Raw genomic sequence first — 19412 nt, 5'->3', positions numbered from 1 at the left:
CCCCGATTTAAACAAATTAAAAGAGCGAAGAAGAAGTAATGTGACATACACATCTGGGGTTTTTTCCTGGCACATTCCATTCTAATTGACAACCTGGGAACAGGACTTCCAGAAGGCTCTGCTGCCCTAGTAACCAGATGTGGGAATGTAGCAAGGCTGACGCCTTGTGGCCGTTTCCCACAGCAGCAGCTTTAAAGTCAGTGCTAATGGTCACTCAATATTCACACCCATTGCAGGCTTGTAAATGACACCTGCCCTCCAAAACAAAATCCTGGGGCCGAAAATCGACCAAAAAAGTCGAAAGAGGGCAACCTTCCAAGAAGACAATTGCGAGAGGTTTATTGTACTCACGGTTTTTTTTTTCTGTTTTTGTTTAACAGAATAAAAAAAGGCGTGGAAAAATGCTGAACCTTAGGAATTATTAGACACGAAAATACACGTTACAAAAACCTATCATGTCACACGACTCAGCATGGCCAGCAGCAAAACTTCTGCAAACAAGAAATGCTGACGGGGTGGTGAAGAAATGCGTACCCTCGGTTCTAAGTGGGACGTGGTAAGAGCCCCTAAGGAAAACACAGTGGAGTTGCCTGGAAAGGGTCAACATTGAGCGACCGTTCAATCAAGCATACCCACTGCTGGGTCTATCACCTGAGAGGATGAGAATCAAAAAAGACACGGGCTGGCAATCCTGCAATCCAGCAATGTTTACCGTAGCCAACACTTGGAAGCAATGAAAATGCCCAGCCACAGAGGAATGCAGAAAGGAGCAGTGGTCCATGGACACAATGGAAGAGTGCTCCAGTGAAAAGTAGAAATTCCATTTTAAAAACAGATATAAGTAAGGAGACATCAGCTTTGGGGGGTTTCTCCAGACACATCCCACCGTCATTGATAACCGAGGAACACCACTGGCAGGAAGGTCTGCTTCACTAGTTACCAGAGTGGGAAACGCAGAAATGCTGCAGCCCTCTGGCCGTTACGTGCAACGGCAGCTTGAAAACCCGTGCTAATGGTCACTTCATGTGCACAAGTCCTGGAGGGCTGTCAATGAAACCTGCCCTCAAAATGTCTTGAGGGAGGTAGTGGCCAAAATATTTCAAAAGGTGGCACATACTTCAAGAAAAGAATGTGATGAGGTAAGCTACACACACAGTTTGAAGGAAAAAAGGACATCCCTGAAAGCTCAATTTCAAGGCTTTATGAGACGCATGCAAATCCAACCACAGAGGTATGGGCTCACACCAGTCAGAAGAACCATCAGCAACAAAACTACCAACAATTCATGCTGAAGGGGTTGTGGAGAAGTGCATACCCTCTAGGTTAAGTGGGACTTTGCCGCCAGCCGCGGCGGGTCCTCAAAGTGTAGCAAAAACCGACGAGAGGGGGTAGGGAACTGAACGCACCAAGGTATGGGATCAGAAGGGCACAAGCAACTGACGCTTGCAAGGCAAGTTTAATAACAAAGCCTAGCCGTATATATACCCCTAAAGCAGGGAATTTGCTTCGTCACGCCTTATCGGCATCAGCTGGTTGGTTGGCTTCTCGGCTTAGTCACACCTTATCAGCATCAGCTGGTTGGTTGGCTGCTCGGCTTCTCCCTCAAAGGCACCAATTTCCCCTCCAGGGTTGCTTTTCCTAGCTTTAGGGAACAACCAGGGACTCCCAGTAACTGAGCAGGTCCCTGGAGCGATTTGGCCAAAGACCATCTCCTTTTGTATGTTCATACCATAAAGTCCAGGATGCATACCAAGGAGAGTACAGTCGGGCCCTGAGGCTTAGGAGGGTCTTAGTGGCGCCTTCCTCAGAGGGCAATGCTCGCCACAGGACTTCACCTGGTAAGAGGCACTAATGGGAACAGAATGGAGGTGCCTTTACAAGGTAAACACTGAGTTACGATATGATCCAGCAGGCCCACTCCTGGGCCTATAACCTAAGAAAGAAGACAGAAGTGGAAAGACACAGGCAGGCAAATCTGCATTGCAGGAGTATTACAATAGCCAGGACATGGAAGCAAGCGGAAAGTCCATCAACAGATGAGTGGACAAAGAAGAACAGGGACCTGAACAGATGGACTATTAGCCAAGGAACAAAAGGAAACAATGCCATCAACAGCACCATCGGTGAGGCTAGAGTTCATCACGCACTTTGCAGTAAGTCACAGAGTGAAAGATACATAGCCTACGATATCACTTATAGGTGTTCCCTGAAAATTGATATCACTGAAGATATTTCCACAGAGAAAGGCAATCACAGATGCAATAAACAGATTTATGGTTCACCCATGGACAGGTGTGAGAATTGTGTACATTAGGAAATTGGGTTTAAGAGAGAGATACCAACACAGGTGAAATACAAAATCACCAAAGGCCTACGGAATACCAAGAGAAGAGTACTCAACATTGTGTCATAAGCTCCATGGGAAAAGGATCCAAAGAAGACTAGATACATGTTTATGTGTAAAAGAGCCACATCTTTCACACCTACAACAAGCAAAACATTGTAATCAAACTTGCTGTGAGAAACAATAAACATTGAATTAAAAAACGAACAAGTCAGTCGTGAGGCACAAACCTAAGGGGCTTTTTCCTGGCACAGTCCATTCTAATTGACAACCGAGAATACGACTTCCACGGAGGCTCTGTTGCCCGAGTAACCAGGTTTGGTAAAGGAGACCTGCTGCCGCCTTGTGGCCGTTTCTCAAAACAGCAGCTTTAAACCCAGTGCTAATGGTCACTTGATATTCAAAATCATTGCAGGCCTATAAATGACACCTGCCCTCAAAAACGATTCTTGGGTCGTCCATCGAGGAAAAAAACTCAAAAGACGTGCACATTTCAAAACGACAATTTCAAGAGGCATATTTTGTGCACATTTTGTCTTCTCTTTCTTTCTTTCTCTTGTGATAAATAAAAGGGCATGGAAAAATGCTCAACATCAGGAATTAATAAAGCCATGCAAATCCAGTCGACAGAAACGTTCACCCACCGTCGTCAGAATGATCATCAGCCACAGAGTCTACAAAGAATAAATGCTCAAGGTGTTTTAGAGAACTCTGTGCCCTCTAGCTGCCGCTGGGACGTAACCTGGGAACAGCTAGTAGTGAGGACACCGTGGAGGTGCGTTGAAAGGTAAAAATTGAGCTAACCTGTAATCGGGTAGGCCCACTGATGGGCCTATCTCCCGAGTAGACCAAAATCAAAAAGACACAGGCTGGCCATCCTGCGCTGCAGCAACATGTACCATCGCCAAGACTTGGAAGAAACCCAAATGTCCATCAACAGAACAATGCACCAAGAAGAAGGGGGCCCATGTGCACAATGGAACATGAGCCACGGAAGAGCATGCAACAGTGCCGCTGGCACCACCGTAGAAGGATCTAGAGATACCCACCCAAAAGGAAGTACGAAAGAAACCGAAATAGAAATATCCTATGACATCACTTATAGCTGTTACTTCAACATTGATACCCATGAAGTCATTTCCAAGAGAAGGCCGTGCATAGATGCAGAAAACCAACTATGCTTAACCAAGTGGAAAGGTGTAAGGAATGTATGAATTTGGATATGGGGGTTTACAGACATGTACTGATACATATGAAATATATAATCACAAAATACCTAAGGAATACCAAGAGAGGTCGACTCAACACTCTGTAATAACCTACACGGAAAAGGATCCAAAGATGAATAGATTGATACATACATATGATGAACCAGATGCAGTACACCTAGAACACACACCACATTTTTATCCAATTGGCTGTGATACTAGATAACAATTAAATTTTAAAAAACACACAAGAAGTAAGGAGATATAAGCTCTTGGGGGTTTGCCCTGACACACTGCACTCTCATTTGCAGCCTACTAACACAATTTCCAGGAAGCCTCTGTTGCAGGAAAACCCAGAGTTGGAAATGGAGAAATGCTGCCGCCTTGTGGCCGTTTCCCGCAAGAGCGGCTTTAAACGGATAGCTATGGGTCACTTAACATTCACAAGGACTCAGGCCTCTAAAAGACACCTGCCCTCAAAAAAAAAAAAAATGTCCTGAGCTCGGCAGTGGTGAAAAAAATTCAAAGCAGGCAAATGTGTCAAAGAGATAGTATGAAGAGGTAAGTTTTACTCACTCTTTATCAAAAAAAGCAAAATGGAGAAAAGCTCAACCTCAGGAATGATCAGACTCCTCTAAGCTACAAAAAGCTTTCAACTCACCCAAGTTAACTACCGTCAGCCAAAAGACTACAAACAATAAATGCTGAAGGGGTTTTAGAGAACTCTGTTCCCTCTGTCTGCGGAGGACATGTCTAGTTGTAACAGCCAATAATGAGAACAGAAAAGAGCTGCGTTTTCAATTAAAAATTGAGCCACCCTTCCATCCAGAACACCCACAGCCGAGCCTCTCACCTGAGAAGACAGGCTGCAAGAGCTGCACTCCACGAGTTTTCACAGTAGCCAAGACACCGAAGCAACCCAAATGTCCATCAACAGATGAATGGATAAGAAGAGCTGGTCCGTGGACACAGTGGACTATTAGCCATGGAAAACAAGGAAACACTGCTCTTTGAGGCACCCGAGATGAGCCTAGAGATCATCACAGAACATGAGTTAAGTCGGAAAGCAAAAGGCATACCGTATGACATCACGTATAGGCGTTATCTAACAGCTGACACAAATGAACATATTTCCACAAAGAAAGACACTCACACACTTAGAAAACAAACTAAGCTTAAGTAAAATGAAAGGTGGGGGGAATGGATAAATTAAGATTAGTGTCACCATATGTGTACAAATACGTATTAAATATATATATCAAACAGACCGACCATATAGCAAGGGAGGTCACCAGAACACTCTGCAATAATTTACATGGGAAGAGGATCTGTACAAGAATATATATATATATATATATATATATATATATATATATATATATATATATATATATATAAAAAAGGTACAAATGAACCAGATTCTGTACATATAGGACCAACAGTATTCTAATCATTACCCCGATTTAAACAAATTAAAAGAGCGAAGAAGAAGTAATGTGACATACACATCTGGGGTTTTTTCCTGGCACATTCCATTCTAATTGACAACCTGGGAACAGGACTTCCAGAAGGCTCTGCTGCCCTAGTAACCAGATGTGGGAATGTAGCAAGGCTGACGCCTTGTGGCCGTTTCCCACAGCAGCAGCTTTAAAGTCAGTGCTAATGGTCACTCAATATTCACACCCATTGCAGGCTTGTAAATGACACCTGCCCTCCAAAACAAAATCCTGGGGCCGAAAATCGACCAAAAAAGTCGAAAGAGGGCAACCTTCCAAGAAGACAATTGCGAGAGGTTTATTGTACTCACGGTTTTTTTTTTCTGTTTTTGTTTAACAGAATAAAAAAAGGCGTGGAAAAATGCTGAACCTTAGGAATTATTAGACACGAAAATACACGTTACAAAAACCTATCATGTCACACGACTCAGCATGGCCAGCAGCAAAACTTCTGCAAACAAGAAATGCTGACGGGGTGGTGAAGAAATGCGTACCCTCGGTTCTAAGTGGGACGTGGTAAGAGCCCCTAAGGAAAACACAGTGGAGTTGCCTGGAAAGGGTCAACATTGAGCGACCGTTCAATCAAGCATACCCACTGCTGGGTCTATCACCTGAGAGGATGAGAATCAAAAAAGACACGGGCTGGCAATCCTGCAATCCAGCAATGTTTACCGTAGCCAACACTTGGAAGCAATGAAAATGCCCAGCCACAGAGGAATGCAGAAAGGAGCAGTGGTCCATGGACACAATGGAAGAGTGCTCCAGTGAAAAGTAGAAATTCCATTTTAAAAACAGATATAAGTAAGGAGACATCAGCTTTGGGGGGTTTCTCCAGACACATCCCACCGTCATTGATAACCGAGGAACACCACTGGCAGGAAGGTCTGCTTCACTAGTTACCAGAGTGGGAAACGCAGAAATGCTGCAGCCCTCTGGCCGTTACGTGCAACGGCAGCTTGAAAACCCGTGCTAATGGTCACTTCATGTGCACAAGTCCTGGAGGGCTGTCAATGAAACCTGCCCTCAAAATGTCTTGAGGGAGGTAGTGGCCAAAATATTTCAAAAGGTGGCACATACTTCAAGAAAAGAATGTGATGAGGTAAGCTACACACACAGTTTGAAGGAAAAAAGGACATCCCTGAAAGCTCAATTTCAAGGCTTTATGAGACGCATGCAAATCCAACCACAGAGGTATGGGCTCACACCAGTCAGAAGAACCATCAGCAACAAAACTACCAACAATTCATGCTGAAGGGGTTGTGGAGAAGTGCATACCCTCTAGGTTAAGTGGGACTTTGCCGCCAGCCGCGGCGGGTCCTCAAAGTGTAGCAAAAACCGACGAGAGGGGGTAGGGAACTGAACGCACCAAGGTATGGGATCAGAAGGGCACAAGCAACTGACGCTTGCAAGGCAAGTTTAATAACAAAGCCTAGCCGTATATATACCCCTAAAGCAGGGAATTTGCTTCGTCACGCCTTATCGGCATCAGCTGGTTGGTTGGCTTCTCGGCTTAGTCACACCTTATCAGCATCAGCTGGTTGGTTGGCTGCTCGGCTTCTCCCTCAAAGGCACCAATTTCCCCTCCAGGGTTGCTTTTCCTAGCTTTAGGGAACAACCAGGGACTCCCAGTAACTGAGCAGGTCCCTGGAGCGATTTGGCCAAAGACCATCTCCTTTTGTATGTTCATACCATAAAGTCCAGGATGCATACCAAGGAGAGTACAGTCGGGCCCTGAGGCTTAGGAGGGTCTTAGTGGCGCCTTCCTCAGAGGGCAATGCTCGCCACAGGACTTCACCTGGTAAGAGGCACTAATGGGAACAGAATGGAGGTGCCTTTACAAGGTAAACACTGAGTTACGATATGATCCAGCAGGCCCACTCCTGGGCCTATAACCTAAGAAAGAAGACAGAAGTGGAAAGACACAGGCAGGCAAATCTGCATTGCAGGAGTATTACAATAGCCAGGACATGGAAGCAAGCGGAAAGTCCATCAACAGATGAGTGGACAAAGAAGAACAGGGACCTGAACAGATGGACTATTAGCCAAGGAACAAAAGGAAACAATGCCATCAACAGCACCATCGGTGAGGCTAGAGTTCATCACGCACCTTGCAGTAAGTCACAGAGTGAAAGATACATAGCCTACGATATCACTTATAGGTGTTCCCTGAAAATTGATATCACTGAAGATATTTCCACAGAGAAAGGCAATCACAGATGCAATAAACAGATTTATGGTTCACCCATGGACAGGTGTGAGAATTGTGTACATTAGGAAATTGGGTTTAAGAGAGAGATACCAACACAGGTGAAATACAAAATCACCAAAGGCCTACGGAATACCAAGAGAAGAGTACTCAACATTGTGTCATAAGCTCCATGGGAAAAGGATCCAAAGAAGACTAGATACATGTTTATGTGTAAAAGAGCCACATCTTTCACACCTACAACAAGCAAAACATTGTAATCAAACTTGCTGTGAGAAACAATAAACATTGAATTAAAAAACGAACAAGTCAGTCGTGAGGCACAAACCTAAGGGGCTTTTTCCTGGCACAGTCCATTCTAATTGACAACCGAGAATACGACTTCCACGGAGGCTCTGTTGCCCGAGTAACCAGGTTTGGTAAAGGAGACCTGCTGCCGCCTTGTGGCCGTTTCTCAAAACAGCAGCTTTAAACCCAGTGCTAATGGTCACTTGATATTCAAAATCATTGCAGGCCTATAAATGACACCTGCCCTCAAAAACGATTCTTGGGTCGTCCATCGAGGAAAAAAACTCAAAAGACGTGCACATTTCAAAACGACAATTTCAAGAGGCATATTTTGTGCACATTTTGTCTTCTCTTTCTTTCTTTCTCTTGTGATAAATAAAAGGGCATGGAAAAATGCTCAACATCAGGAATTAATAAAGCCATGCAAATCCAGTCGACAGAAACGTTCACCCACCGTCGTCAGAATGATCATCAGCCACAGAGTCTACAAAGAATAAATGCTCAAGGTGTTTTAGAGAACTCTGTGCCCTCTAGCTGCCGCTGGGACGTAACCTGGGAACAGCTAGTAGTGAGGACACCGTGGAGGTGCGTTGAAAGGTAAAAATTGAGCTAACCTGTAATCGGGTAGGCCCACTGATGGGCCTATCTCCCGAGTAGACCAAAATCAAAAAGACACAGGCTGGCCATCCTGCGCTGCAGCAACATGTACCATCGCCAAGACTTGGAAGAAACCCAAATGTCCATCAACAGAACAATGCACCAAGAAGAAGGGGGCCCATGTGCACAATGGAACATGAGCCACGGAAGAGCATGCAACAGTGCCGCTGGCACCACCGTAGAAGGATCTAGAGATACCCACCCAAAAGGAAGTACGAAAGAAACCGAAATAGAAATATCCTATGACATCACTTATAGCTGTTACTTCAACATTGATACCCATGAAGTCATTTCCAAGAGAAGGCCGTGCATAGATGCAGAAAACCAACTATGCTTAACCAAGTGGAAAGGTGTAAGGAATGTATGAATTTGGATATGGGGGTTTACAGACATGTACTGATACATATGAAATATATAATCACAAAATACCTAAGGAATACCAAGAGAGGTCGACTCAACACTCTGTAATAACCTACACGGAAAAGGATCCAAAGATGAATAGATTGATACATACATATGATGAACCAGATGCAGTACACCTAGAACACACACCACATTTTTATCCAATTGGCTGTGATACTAGATAACAATTAAATTTTAAAAAACACACAAGAAGTAAGGAGATATAAGCTCTTGGGGGTTTGCCCTGACACACTGCACTCTCATTTGCAGCCTACTAACACAATTTCCAGGAAGCCTCTGTTGCAGGAAAACCCAGAGTTGGAAATGGAGAAATGCTGCCGCCTTGTGGCCGTTTCCCGCAAGAGCGGCTTTAAACGGATAGCTATGGGTCACTTAACATTCACAAGGACTCAGGCCTCTAAAAGACACCTGCCCTCAAAAAAAAAAAAAATGTCCTGAGCTCGGCAGTGGTGAAAAAAATTCAAAGCAGGCAAATGTGTCAAAGAGATAGTATGAAGAGGTAAGTTTTACTCACTCTTTATCAAAAAAAGCAAAATGGAGAAAAGCTCAACCTCAGGAATGATCAGACTCCTCTAAGCTACAAAAAGCTTTCAACTCACCCAAGTTAACTACCGTCAGCCAAAAGACTACAAACAATAAATGCTGAAGGGGTTTTAGAGAACTCTGTTCCCTCTGTCTGCGGAGGACATGTCTAGTTGTAACAGCCAATAATGAGAACAGAAAAGAGCTGCGTTTTCAATTAAAAATTGAGCCACCCTTCCATCCAGAACACCCACAGCCGAGCCTCTCACCTGAGAAGACAGGCTGCAAGAGCTGCACTCCACGAGTTTTCACAGTAGCCAAGACACCGAAGCAACCCAAATGTCCATCAACAGATGAATGGATAAGAAGAGCTGGTCCGTGGACACAGTGGACTATTAGCCATGGAAAACAAGGAAACACTGCTCTTTGAGGCACCCGAGATGAGCCTAGAGATCATCACAGAACATGAGTTAAGTCGGAAAGCAAAAGGCATACCGTATGACATCACGTATAGGCGTTATCTAACAGCTGACACAAATGAACATATTTCCACAAAGAAAGACACTCACACACTTAGAAAACAAACTAAGCTTAAGTAAAATGAAAGGTGGGGGGAATGGATAAATTAAGATTAGTGTCACCATATGTGTACAAATACGTATTAAATATATATATCAAACAGACCGACCATATAGCAAGGGAGGTCACCAGAACACTCTGCAATAATTTACATGGGAAGAGGATCTGTACAAGAATATATATATATATATATATATATATATATATATATATATATATATATATATATATAAAAAAGGTACAAATGAACCAGATTCTGTACATATAGGACCAACAGTATTCTAATCATTACCCCGATTTAAACAAATTAAAAGAGCGAAGAAGAAGTAATGTGACATACACATCTGGGGTTTTTTCCTGGCACATTCCATTCTAATTGACAACCTGGGAACAGGACTTCCAGAAGGCTCTGCTGCCCTAGTAACCAGATGTGGGAATGTAGCAAGGCTGACGCCTTGTGGCCGTTTCCCACAGCAGCAGCTTTAAAGTCAGTGCTAATGGTCACTCAATATTCACACCCATTGCAGGCTTGTAAATGACACCTGCCCTCCAAAACAAAATCCTGGGGCCGAAAATCGACCAAAAAAGTCGAAAGAGGGCAACCTTCCAAGAAGACAATTGCGAGAGGTTTATTGTACTCACGGTTTTTTTTTTCTGTTTTTGTTTAACAGAATAAAAAAAGGCGTGGAAAAATGCTGAACCTTAGGAATTATTAGACACGAAAATACACGTTACAAAAACCTATCATGTCACACGACTCAGCATGGCCAGCAGCAAAACTTCTGCAAACAAGAAATGCTGACGGGGTGGTGAAGAAATGCGTACCCTCGGTTCTAAGTGGGACGTGGTAAGAGCCCCTAAGGAAAACACAGTGGAGTTGCCTGGAAAGGGTCAACATTGAGCGACCGTTCAATCAAGCATACCCACTGCTGGGTCTATCACCTGAGAGGATGAGAATCAAAAAAGACACGGGCTGGCAATCCTGCAATCCAGCAATGTTTACCGTAGCCAACACTTGGAAGCAATGAAAATGCCCAGCCACAGAGGAATGCAGAAAGGAGCAGTGGTCCATGGACACAATGGAAGAGTGCTCCAGTGAAAAGTAGAAATTCCATTTTAAAAACAGATATAAGTAAGGAGACATCAGCTTTGGGGGGTTTCTCCAGACACATCCCACCGTCATTGATAACCGAGGAACACCACTGGCAGGAAGGTCTGCTTCACTAGTTACCAGAGTGGGAAACGCAGAAATGCTGCAGCCCTCTGGCCGTTACGTGCAACGGCAGCTTGAAAACCCGTGCTAATGGTCACTTCATGTGCACAAGTCCTGGAGGGCTGTCAATGAAACCTGCCCTCAAAATGTCTTGAGGGAGGTAGTGGCCAAAATATTTCAAAAGGTGGCACATACTTCAAGAAAAGAATGTGATGAGGTAAGCTACACACACAGTTTGAAGGAAAAAAGGACATCCCTGAAAGCTCAATTTCAAGGCTTTATGAGACGCATGCAAATCCAACCACAGAGGTATGGGCTCACACCAGTCAGAAGAACCATCAGCAACAAAACTACCAACAATTCATGCTGAAGGGGTTGTGGAGAAGTGCATACCCTCTAGGTTAAGTGGGACTTTGCCGCCAGCCGCGGCGGGTCCTCAAAGTGTAGCAAAAACCGACGAGAGGGGGTAGGGAACTGAACGCACCAAGGTATGGGATCAGAAGGGCACAAGCAACTGACGCTTGCAAGGCAAGTTTAATAACAAAGCCTAGCCGTATATATACCCCTAAAGCAGGGAATTTGCTTCGTCACGCCTTATCGGCATCAGCTGGTTGGTTGGCTTCTCGGCTTAGTCACACCTTATCAGCATCAGCTGGTTGGTTGGCTGCTCGGCTTCTCCCTCAAAGGCACCAATTTCCCCTCCAGGGTTGCTTTTCCTAGCTTTAGGGAACAACCAGGGACTCCCAGTAACTGAGCAGGTCCCTGGAGCGATTTGGCCAAAGACCATCTCCTTTTGTATGTTCATACCATAAAGTCCAGGATGCATACCAAGGAGAGTACAGTCGGGCCCTGAGGCTTAGGAGGGTCTTAGTGGCGCCTTCCTCAGAGGGCAATGCTCGCCACAGGACTTCACCTGGTAAGAGGCACTAATGGGAACAGAATGGAGGTGCCTTTACAAGGTAAACACTGAGTTACGATATGATCCAGCAGGCCCACTCCTGGGCCTATAACCTAAGAAAGAAGACAGAAGTGGAAAGACACAGGCAGGCAAATCTGCATTGCAGGAGTATTACAATAGCCAGGACATGGAAGCAAGCAGAAAGTCCATCAACAGATGAGTGGACAAAGAAGAACAGGGACCTGAACAGATGGACTATTAGCCAAGGAACAAAAGGAAACAATGCCATCAACAGCACCATCGGTGAGGCTAGAGTTCATCACGCACCTTGCAGTAAGTCACAGAGTGAAAGATACATAGCCTACGATATCACTTATAGGTGTTCCCTGAAAATTGATATCACTGAAGATATTTCCACAGAGAAAGGCAATCACAGATGCAATAAACAGATTTATGGTTCACCCATGGACAGGTGTGAGAATTGTGTACATTAGGAAATTGGGTTTAAGAGAGAGATACCAACACAGGTGAAATACAAAATCACCAAAGGCCTACGGAATACCAAGAGAAGAGTACTCAACATTGTGTCATAAGCTCCATGGGAAAAGGATCCAAAGAAGACTAGATACATGTTTATGTGTAAAAGAGCCACATCTTTCACACCTACAACAAGCAAAACATTGTAATCAAACTTGCTGTGAGAAACAATAAACATTGAATTAAAAAACGAACAAGTCAGTCGTGAGGCACAAACCTAAGGGGCTTTTTCCTGGCACAGTCCATTCTAATTGACAACCGAGAATACGACTTCCACGGAGGCTCTGTTGCCCGAGTAACCAGGTTTGGTAAAGGAGACCTGCTGCCGCCTTGTGGCCGTTTCTCAAAACAGCAGCTTTAAACCCAGTGCTAATGGTCACTTGATATTCAAAATCATTGCAGGCCTATAAATGACACCTGCCCTCAAAAACGATTCTTGGGTCGTCCATCGAGGAAAAAAACTCAAAAGACGTGCACATTTCAAAACGACAATTTCAAGAGGCATATTTTGTGCACATTTTGTCTTCTCTTTCTTTCTTTCTCTTGTGATAAATAAAAGGGCATGGAAAAATGCTCAACATCAGGAATTAATAAAGCCATGCAAATCCAGTCGACAGAAACGTTCACCCACCGTCGTCAGAATGATCATCAGCCACAGAGTCTACAAAGAATAAATGCTCAAGGTGTTTTAGAGAACTCTGTGCCCTCTAGCTGCCGCTGGGACGTAACCTGGGAACAGCTAGTAGTGAGGACACCGTGGAGGTGCGTTGAAAGGTAAAAATTGAGCTAACCTGTAATCGGGTAGGCCCACTGATGGGCCTATCTCCCGAGTAGACCAAAATCAAAAAGACACAGGCTGGCCATCCTGCGCTGCAGCAACATGTACCATCGCCAAGACTTGGAAGAAACCCAAATGTCCATCAACAGAACAATGCACCAAGAAGAAGGGGGCCCATGTGCACAATGGAACATGAGCCACGGAAGAGCATGCAACACTGCCGCTGGCACCACCGAAGAAGGATCTAGAGATACCCACCCAAAAGGAAGTACGAAAGAAACCGAAATAGAAATATCCTATGACATCACTTATAGCTGTTACTTCAACATTGATACCCATGAAGTCATTTCCAAGAGAAGGCCGTGCATAGATGCAGAAAACCAACTATGCTTAACCAAGTGGAAAGGTGTAAGGAATGTATGAATTTGGATATGGGGGTTTACAGACATGTACTGATACATATGAAATATATAATCACAAAATACCTAAGGAATACCAAGAGAGGTCGACTCAACACTCTGTAATAACCTACACGGAAAAGGATCCAAAGATGAATAGATTGATACATACATATGATGAACCAGATGCAGTACACCTAGAACACACACCACATTTTTATCCAATTGGCTGTGATACTAGATAACAATTAAATTTTAAAAAACACACAAGAAGTAAGGAGATATAAGCTCTTGGGGGTTTGCCCTGACACACTGCACTCTCATTTGCAGCCTACTAACACAATTTCCAGGAAGCCTCTGTTGCAGGAAAACCCAGAGTTGGAAATGGAGAAATGCTGCCGCCTTGTGGCCGTTTCCCGCAAGAGCGGCTTTAAACGGATAGCTATGGGTCACTTAACATTCACAAGGACTCAGGCCTCTAAAAGACACCTGCCCTCAAAAAAAAAAAATGTCCTGAGCTCGGCAGTGGTGAAAAAAATTCAAAGCAGGCAAATGTGTCAAAGAGATAGTATGAAGAGGTAAGTTTTACTCACTCTTTATCAAAAAAAGCAAAATGGAGAAAAGCTCAACCTCAGGAATGATCAGACTCCTCTAAGCTACAAAAAGCTTTCAACTCACCCAAGTTAACTACCGTCAGCCAAAAGACTACAAACAATAAATGCTGAAGGGGTTTTAGAGAACTCTGTTCCCTCTGTCTGCGGAGGACATGTCTAGTTGTAACAGCCAATAATGAGAACAGAAAGGAGCTGCGTTTTCAATTAAAAATTGAGCCACCCTTCCATCCAGAACACCCACAGCCGAGCCTCTCACCTGAGAAGACAGGCTGCAAGAGCTGCACTCCACGAGTTTTCACAGTAGCCAAGACACCGAAGCAACCCAAATGTCCATCAACAGATGAATGGATAAGAAGAGCTGGTCCGTGGACACAGTGGACTATTAGCCATGGAAAACAAGGAAACACTGCTCTTTGAGGCACCCGAGATGAGCCTAGAGATCATCACAGAACATGAGTTAAGTCGGAAAGCAAAAGGCATACCGTATGACATCACGTATAGGCGTTATCTAACAGCTGACACAAATGAACATATTTCCACAAAGAAAGACACTCACACACTTAGAAAACAAACTAAGCTTAAGTAAAATGAAAGGTGGGGGGAATGGATAAATTAAGATTAGTGTCACCATATGTGTACAAATACGTATTAAATATATATATCAAACAGACCGACCATATAGCAAGGGAGGTCACCAGAACACTCTGCAATAATTTACATGGGAAGAGGATCTGTACAAGAATATATATATATATATATATATATATATATATATATATATATATATATATATATATATATATATATAAAAGGTACAAATGAACCAGATTCTGTACATATAGGACCAACAGTATTCTAATCATTACCCCGATTTAAACAAATTAAAAGAGCGAAGAAGAAGTAATGTGACATACACATCTGGGGTTTTTTCCTGGCACATTCCATTCTAATTGACAACCTGGGAACAGGACTTCCAGAAGGCTCTGCTGCCCTAGTAACCAGATGTGGGAATGTAGCAAGGCTGACGCCTTGTGGCCGTTTCCCACAGCAGCAGCTTTAAAGTCAGTGCTAATGGTCACTCAATATTCACACCCATTGCAGGCTTGTAAATGACACCTGCCCTCCAAAACAAAATCCTGGGGCCGAAAATCGACCAAAAAAGTCGAAAGAGGGCAACCTTCCAAGAAGACAATTGCGAGAGGTTTATTGTACTCACGGTTTTTTTTTTCTGTTTTTGTTTAACAGAATAAAAAAAGGCGTGGAAAAATGCTGAACCTTAGGAATTATTAGACACGAAAATACACGTTACAAAAACCTATCATGTCACACGACTCAGCATGGCCAGCAGCAAAACTTCTGCAAACAAGAAATGCTGACGGGGTGGTGAAGAAATGCGTACCCTCGGTTCTAAGTGGGACGTGGTAAGAGCCCCTAAGGAAAACACAGTGGAGTTGCCTGGAAAGGGTCAACATTGAGCGACCGTTCAATCAAGCATACCCACTGCTGGGTCTATCACCTGAGAGGATGAGAATCAAAAAAGACACGGGCTGGCAATCCTGCAATCCAGCAATGTTTACCGTAGCCAACACTTGGAAGCAATGAAAATGCCCAGCCACAGAGGAATGCAGAAAGGAGCAGTGGTCCATGGACACAATGGAAGAGTGCTCCAGTGAAAAGTAGAAATTCCATTTTAAAAACAGATATAAGTAAGGAGACATCAGCTTTGGGGGGTTTCTCCAGACACATCCCACCGTCATTGATAACCGAGGAACACCACTGGCAGGAAGGTCTGCTTCACTAGTTACCAGAGTGGGAAACGCAGAAATGCTGCAGGCCTCTGGCCGTTACGTGCAACGGCAGCTTGAAAACCCGTGCTAATGGTCACTTCATGTGCACAAGTCCTGGAGGGCTGTCAATGAAACCTGCCCTCAAAATGTCTTGAGGGAGGTAGTGGCCAAAATATTTCAAAAGGTGGCACATACTTCAAGAAAAGAATGTGATGAGGTAAGCTACACACACAGTTTGAAGGAAAAAAGGACATCCCTGAAAGCTCAATTTCAAGGCTTTATGAGACGCATGCAAATCCAACCACAGAGGTATGGGCTCACACCAGTCAGAAGAACCATCAGCAACAAAACTACCAACAATTCATGCTGAAGGGGTTGTGGAGAAGTGCATACCCTCTAGGTTAAGTGGGACTTTGCCGCCAGCCGCGGCGGGTCCTCAAAGTGTAGCAACAACCGACGAGAGGGGGTAGGGAACTGAACGCACCAAGGTATGGGATCAGAAGGGCACAAGCAACTGACGCTTGCAAGGCAAGTTTAATAACAAAGCCTAGCCGTATATATACCCCTAAAGCAGGGAATTTGCTTCGTCACGCCTTATCGGCATCAGCTGGTTGGTTGGCTTCTCGGCTTAGTCACACCTTATCAGCATCAGCTGGTTGGTTGGCTGCTCGGCTTCTCCCTCAAAGGCACCAATTTCCCCTCCAGGGTTGCTTTTCCTAGCTTTAGGGAACAACCAGGGACTCCCAGTAACTGAGCAGGTCCCTGGAGCGATTTGGCCAAAGACCATCTCCTTTTGTATGTTCATACCATAAAGTCCAGGATGCATACCAAGGAGAGTACAGTCGGGCCCTGAGGCTTAGGAGGGTCTTAGTGGCGCCTTCCTCAGAGGGCAATGCTCGCCACAGGACTTCACCTGGTAAGAGGCACTAATGGGAACAGAATGGAGGTGCCTTTACAAGGTAAACACTGAGTTACGATATGATCCAGCAGGCCCACTCCTGGGCCTATAACCTAAGAAAGAAGACAGAAGTGGAAAGACACAGGCAGGCAAATCTGCATTGCAGGAGTATTACAATAGCCAGGACATGGAAGCAAGCGGAAAGTCCATCAACAGATGAGTGGACAAAGAAGAACAGGGACCTGAACAGATGGACTATTAGCCAAGGAACAAAAGGAAACAATGCCATCAACAGCACCATCGGTGAGGCTAGAGTTCATCACGCACCTTGCAGTAAGTCACAGAGTGAAAGATACATAGCCTACGATATCACTTATAGGTGTTCCCTGAAAATTGATATCACTGAAGATATTTCCACAGAGAAAGGCAATCACAGATGCAATAAACAGATTTATGGTTCACCCATGGACAGGTGTGAGAATTGTGTACATTAGGAAATTGGGTTTAAGAGAGAGATACCAACACAGGTGAAATACAAAATCACCAAAGGCCTACGGAATACCAAGAGAAGAGTACTCAACATTGTGTCATAAGCTCCATGGGAAAAGGATCCAAAGAAGACTAGATACATGTTTATGTGTAAAAGAGCCACATCTTTCACACCTACAACAAGCAAAACATTGTAATCAAACTTGCTGTGAGAAACAATAAACATTGAATTAAAAAACGAACAAGTCAGTCGTGAGGCACAAACCTAAGGGGCTTTTTCCTGGCACAGTCCATTCTAATTGACAACCGAGAATACGACTTCCACGGAGGCTCTGTTGCCCGAGTAACCAGGTTTGGTAAAGGAGACCTGCTGCCGCCTTGTGGCCGTTTCTCAAAACAGCAGCTTTAAACCCAGTGCTAATGGTCACTTGATATTCAAAATCATTGCAGGCCTATAAATGACACCTGCCCTCAAAAACGATTCTTGGGTCGTCCATCGAGGAAAAAAACTCAAAAGACGTGCACATTTCAAAACGACAATTTCAAGAGGCATATTTTGTGCACATTTTGTCTTCTCTTTCTTTCTTTCTCTTGTGATAAATAAAAGGGCATGGAAAAATGCTCAACATCAGGAATTAATAAAGCCATGCAAATCCAGTCGACAGAAACGTTCACCCACCGTCGTCAGAATGATCATCAGCCACAGAGTCTACAAAGAATAAATGCTCAAGGTGTTTTAGAGAACTCTGTGCCCTCTAGCTGCCGCTGGGACGTAACCTGGGAACAGCTAGTAGTGAGGACACCGTGGAGGTGCGTTGAAAGGTAAAAATTGAGCTAACCTGTAATCGGGTAGGCCCACTGATGGGCCTATCTCCCGAGTAGACCAAAATCAAAAAGACACAGGCTGGCCATCCTGCGCTGCAGCAACATGTACCATCGCCAAGACTTGGAAGAAACCCAAATGTCCATCAACAGAACAATGCACCAAGAAGAAGGGGGCCCATGTGCACAATGGAACATGAGCCACGGAAGAGCATGCAACAGTGCCGCTGGCACCACCGAAGAAGGATCTAGAGATACCCACCCAAAAGGAAGTACGAAAGAAACCGAAATAGAAATATCCTATGACATCACTTATAGCTGTTACTTCAACATTGATACCCATGAAGTCATTTCCAAGAGAAGGCCGTGCATAGATGCAGAAAACCAACTATGCTTAACCAAGTGGAAAGGTGTAAGGAATGTATGAATTTGGATATGGGGGTTTACAGACATGTACTGATACATATGAAATATATAATCACAAAATACCTAAGGAATACCAAGAGAGGTCGACTCAACACTCTGTAATAACCTACACGGAAAAGGATCCAAAGATGAATAGATTGATACATACATATGATGAACCAGATGCAGTACACCTAGAACACACACCACATTTTTATCCAATTGGCTGTGATACTAGATAACAATTAAATTTTAAAAAACACACAAGAAGTAAGGAGATATAAGCTCTTGGGGGTTTGCCCTGACACACTGCACTCTCATTTGCAGCCTACTAACACAATTTCCAGGAAGCCTCTGTTGCAGGAAAACCCAGAGTTGGAAATGGAGAAATGCTGCCGCCTTGTGGCCGTTTCCCGCAAGAGCGGCTTTAAACGGATAGCTATGGGTCACTTAACATTCACAAGGACTCAGGCCTCTAAAAGACACCTGCCCTCAAAAAAAAAAAAAAAATGTCCTGAGCTCGGCAGTGGTGAAAAAAATTCAAAGCAGGCAAATGTGTCAAAGAGATAGTATGAAGAGGTAAGTTTTACTCACTCTTTATCAAAAAAAGCAAAATGGAGAAAAGCTCAACCTCAGGAATGATCAGACTCCTCTAAGCTACAAAAAGCTTTCAACTCACCCAAGTTAACTACCGTCAGCCAAAAGACTACAAACAATAAATGCTGAAGGGGTTTTAGAGAACTCTGTTCCCTCTGTCTGCGGAGGACATGTCTAGTTGTAACAGCCAATAATGAGAACAGAAAGGAGCTGCGTTTTCAATTAAAAATTGAGCCACCCTTCCATCCAGAAC

This window comes from Kogia breviceps, chromosome 6, assembly GCF_026419965.1.
Source record: "Kogia breviceps isolate mKogBre1 chromosome 6, mKogBre1 haplotype 1, whole genome shotgun sequence".
Classification (NCBI taxonomy): domain Eukaryota; kingdom Metazoa; phylum Chordata; class Mammalia; order Artiodactyla; family Physeteridae; genus Kogia; species Kogia breviceps.
This window is presented reverse-complemented; position numbering follows the sequence as displayed.